The 5,000-nt window shown below is 31.8% G+C and overlaps 1 long non-coding RNA gene across 2 annotated transcripts in view; it reads left to right on the top strand.

Moving 5' to 3' along the window:
- LOC136832876 (uncharacterized) overlaps window positions 1-5,000 on the top strand; it is a 198,836-nt gene that overhangs the window by 169,634 nt on the left and 24,202 nt on the right. The window contains exon 3 of one of the 2 annotated variants that reach the window (XR_010851340.1): window positions 2,253-2,409. The exons of the other annotated variant lie outside the window; for it this stretch is intronic. This is a non-coding gene — a long non-coding RNA (uncharacterized lncRNA). The remainder of the gene's footprint in view (window positions 1-2,252; window positions 2,410-5,000) is intronic. 2 annotated transcript variants of the gene reach the window in all.

Genomic DNA, 5,000 nt, shown 5'->3' with positions numbered 1-5,000 from the left:
TAACAGGGATTAAAATTGTTTCGTGGTTATTCTAGACTAAAGGACAGATACAGAGGTCACGTTTTCTTAAATATAATGTGAAAATCTTATGGAATTTTAACTGTTCTTATGAATGTCGGAATTGGATATCTTACAAAATTATGTACCTAACGAGCAGCAGGTTAGAATTATATAACAAAAAAAAAAAAAGCAGAAGAGGGATAGAAGACAAGGAATTATGTTATGAAGAAAAAACTAGTGTTGTTTGTACGGGTAAAATTATATGTTTTTTTTTAAGCGTCCTTTCTCTAAATTGTTTTTCTTTTCAAGGCATACCTCTGTATCCTAATGATCAGCAAAGACAAGAAGCATTAACAGTATAGTGGGATGAAAAATACTCTCTAACAATTCTTTTACCTGTAATAAGCTATCTGTCAATCCGCCAGTTATCAGTAATAAAACAACTCTGGAAACGAAGGAGACTGACAGACGAAAATAAAAGAAAACCAGTGAAATATTTTTCAGAATCAAAGAAAGATTTTAATTTCGCAACTTTTCCAGAACCCATATTGGTTTACCAGTTTTGGGAGTCAGTACCTAAAGATGAAATCGCCGAGGCGGGGATTATGTCTACTGGAAAACGGCCAAAACCTACTTATATTTATGACCCAGCTGGGAGGTAACCGTTGCAGGGGCGGGGTTACCAGGTAATTACCCTGTTTGGGCATTGTTTATCTTAAGCCTTTTCTCTTAGTGTGGTCACATCCGTTCCAGAACGTCGGTCTAAGGGATTAACTTAGAAAAGCAATCCCTGGGGTGAGTTTTTTCAACGTAATCCTTTTAGATTTACCAGTCAGGTCCACCTTTCTTGACGGTTAGGGAAATTTTCCCAGAATATTCTACAACTTATAAAGAGATATGAGAATAGCCTACTTATTTAAATATAAGTAAGTCTTTTGTTAGTGAGAACCAGAAATTTTAACAAACGGATTGAGCTCGCTGGCTAAAACACACGAATGGGAATTCAGTAGAAACTCTTTAAAGATTTTTATATTATATATCTCTTGATTCTCTTTATAAACTGATCTCGGAACAAATTTGACTGCCTGATATATAAAATATTATATTGACCGTTTGCGATAGTGATTCGTTGAACAAAAAATAACAAGACGCAGAAAACTGGCAGTGTGGTAATTCTGATTACACACACACACACACACACACACACACACACACACACACACACACACACACACATATATATATATATATATATATATATATATATATATATATATATATATATATATACAGTACACCCATACATACATACATACATACATACATACAGTACACACACACACACATACTCACACATATATATATATATATATATATATATATATATATATATATATATATATATATATATATATATATATATATATATATATATATCTTGTAAAACTTAGCACATAAAGACTAACGTCTGTAATCAGAATCACGATCCTTGTCATAATTACTCAAAATACCAAAGTCGACAAAAAAAAAAGAAATAATTACGATCTCTACGCGAATTTCATTCTAACGGACAATAGGCAATATTTACCTTTTTGTTTAAAGTAGTGATGTGTAAACATGACTCGTCCTTTTCTTAAGTGTGCTGTTAAAGAGGCGCTAATCCACGGTCCAAGAAAGAGAGACCCCCAGGATTTGTGACTACCACAAAACAAGTCCGTTCTCCTAGTTACACCTAATGGTGTTTTTATTCGTTTTCATTAATTTCCAAACATTTGCTTTCTGAAATGTTCTAGCTTTTTTAATCACTCATTTTTTTATTACTCTTATGGCTCTTTTATTCCCCAAGTATGTGTGGTCTACCCGAACTTTCATTTATACTCGTATATGCAAATGAGTTGATACCTTCCCCACCTATATATTTTATAAACAGCTGGACAAGTGTTCAAGCAAAGGAAAATGTAAGTTTAAGATTTTAGTTCTTAAAGGCTTTTTTATACGATGCATTAATCAAGTGCAATATATATTCTAAAATAAAAAAGCTATATAAAAATGAATAATAATAATAAGCAAATTTAAAAGTAATGGGCATAAAATCACTGCTCCCAAAAAACGGGACGAATAATTAATAAAGATTTAAATTTGAATTATTTGAATTCGATTACGCAAACTAATGTTATCTGGCCAATCTTTGAACATTAAAAAAAATCAATATTCGTAACATTTAACTGAATCAAGCATTTCCTTTATTTCAGGATTCAGCATCCAAGAAAAAGAATGAGTCCTATTTCGAAAAATACTCAGCAATACTCAAAAGGAGAAATACTCTTCGTATTAGCAAGCCTCGTATTTGTAGAGATTCGCTCGCATATATCCCAGAGAAGCAAACACATTTCTCTCCGATGAAAACACGTGAGTATTTGCCTGGGCCAATTGCCCTTGTTCGGGTGTAAACAGAATTTGGTAATGATGTTGGGATTTTACAAAAAATTCCCTCTCAGTAAGCAAATCATATCATATTACGCTTTGTTGTATATAGACGGAGTTATTGTTCCTGGGTCTTATTGCTGACCATCGATCTCTGAACTTTGGTGAATATAATTTTCAGGAAAAAATGAATAGTTTTCAGATTTTTGGAATTTTTCAAAAAATTCCCCTCTCAGTAAACAAATCATATCATTGGTTGTATTCAGACGGCTTTATTGTTATTCGTTGACCCCAAGATTTTCATTTGGTGAAAATATTTTTCAGGAAGAGAATTATCTTCATATTTTGGGAAATTTGAGAGAATTCTCTCTCAGTAAGCAAATCATGCCAAATTACACTTAGTTGTATGCAGACGACATTATTGTTCATGGGTCATATTGCTGACCTTCGACCTTTGAACTTTGACCCCGAACTTTTTATTTGGTGAAAATATTTGTTGAAAAAAGAATGAATTGTCTTCATGTTCTTACTAAACCTTTAATCGCTATCCTGAAAAATATGGAAAATATAGAGGGAATAGTTGAACTGTGCAAATAAAATTTTCGTTAAATATTTCAGCAGTGATAAAATTCACAAAAAGCTGATTATCTCGGATGATACAGAATATCTGAACATTTAAAACTTTTCAGTGTTCACTTTTTACATCATAAAAAAATGGAAACCTTCTGAGGTTTCGTATGTGTATTACAATAATTAGAAATATTAGTACATATTTATTGAGGGGGCGAAGTTATTTTACCTTTCTAGTACAAACTTTCAGTCGAAGAATTTAGACTGCAGCTGATTCATTATTATTACTATATTATTATTATTATTATTATTATTATTATTATTATTATTATTATTATTATTATTATTATTGTCCAGGAAAAGAACCTTATTCATATGGAACAAGCCCACCACAGGGGCCATTGACTTAGGCAATTCAAGCTTCCAAAGAATACGGTGTTCATTTGAAAGAAGTAACAGAAGGTGATGAGAAATACAGAAAGAAGAGATCACTTATTGGAAAAGAAAAAATAAATAAAATAACAAATGAATAGATGAAAATGTAAGCAAATGATTAAAATACAAGGATAATTGTTTTAGGGTAGTAATGATTTGCATCTTCACTTGAACTTTTGAGGTTTCGGTTGCACAACATCCTCAGTAGGGCGGTTGTTCCGCAGTCCAGCGGTGTGAGGAATAAAGGACCTCTGGAACTGAGAAGTTCGACAGAGAGGCACATCCATTCCGCGTGTATTCCTGTCCTCTTCGTTTGCCGCTCTTTGCGAAACCGGAAGCTTACCTTAGATGACTCCCGGTTTGTGAAACAGACTCTCTCTCTCTCTCTCTCTCTCTCTCTCTCTCTCTCTCTCTCTCTCATTTTGGGGGATGACGCAATCATTGAGTCTTTGATCACAAACCGGAATCATTCAAGAATGTGCCTTTGAGGTGTAAATTTTGTCAGATTTGATGGGTATTCCTTCACAGGGTTTCATTTTCCTTTCCCTGGGATATAACATTCTCTCGTACTGAATGAATAACAAAAACTGTAATAAATAATAACTTTATTCAGGGGGAAAAATCAGCTGTATCCACCATGAAACGGGTTGGATTAAATGCTGAGTCATTACCTTGGAAAAATTGGTAACTTGGAGAAAGTCATTGGCTTTGAAGATGGCATTCTCTTTTATTGCAGATTTATTTATCTATTGATCTATTTATTTATTTATTTTTCACTCTTGTTTAATACCTTGTCACACATAAATATAAATAACATACCTACCAAACTTCACAAGAATAAAATAAAAAAAAAAATTAGAAAATGTCATTGGCTTTCAAAGTGACGGTCTGTTTTCATTGCAAATTTATTCATATATTGATTAATTCATCTATTTATTTATTTATCTATTTATTTGTTTATTTATTTATTTATTTACCTATATATTTATTTATATATTTATTTATATTTATTTATTTATTTATTTATTACTTTTATCGAACACCTTTCCATGCATAAATATAAATTACACACCTAGCAAACTTCACAAGAGTAAAAATAAAAAAATATATAACTAGAACATGTCATTGGCTTTCAGAGTGACATTCTGTTTTTATTACAAATTTATTTTTATATTTTTAAAGTTCTCTATTTATTCATTTGTTTATCTATGTATTTACTTGCTTATTACTGTTATCTGATACATTTTCATACATAAATAGAGATAACATACCTAAAAAACTTCACAAGAAAAAAAAAAGACGAAATACTTTCCAACAACAAACAACCCACATAACTGAACTTGGTGGAACAGGGCTGAGATTATTTATTATTTATTTATCACTCATATTTAATACCTTTTCATAGACAAATATTAATACCATACCCACCAAACTTCACAAGAAAAAGAAAAAAAGAGACATTTTGCAAAAACAAAAGCCAAAAAAAAAAAAAACACACCCACATAACTTAAGCATGTAGGAACAGTGCTGCCATCTCGCGGGAGATAAGAGGGGGTCATTTTTCACGCGGG

The sequence above is a fragment of the Macrobrachium rosenbergii genome, chromosome 50 (assembly GCF_040412425.1).
Source record: "Macrobrachium rosenbergii isolate ZJJX-2024 chromosome 50, ASM4041242v1, whole genome shotgun sequence".
NCBI lineage: Eukaryota > Metazoa > Arthropoda > Malacostraca > Decapoda > Palaemonidae > Macrobrachium > Macrobrachium rosenbergii.
This window is presented reverse-complemented; position numbering and strand designations above follow the sequence as displayed.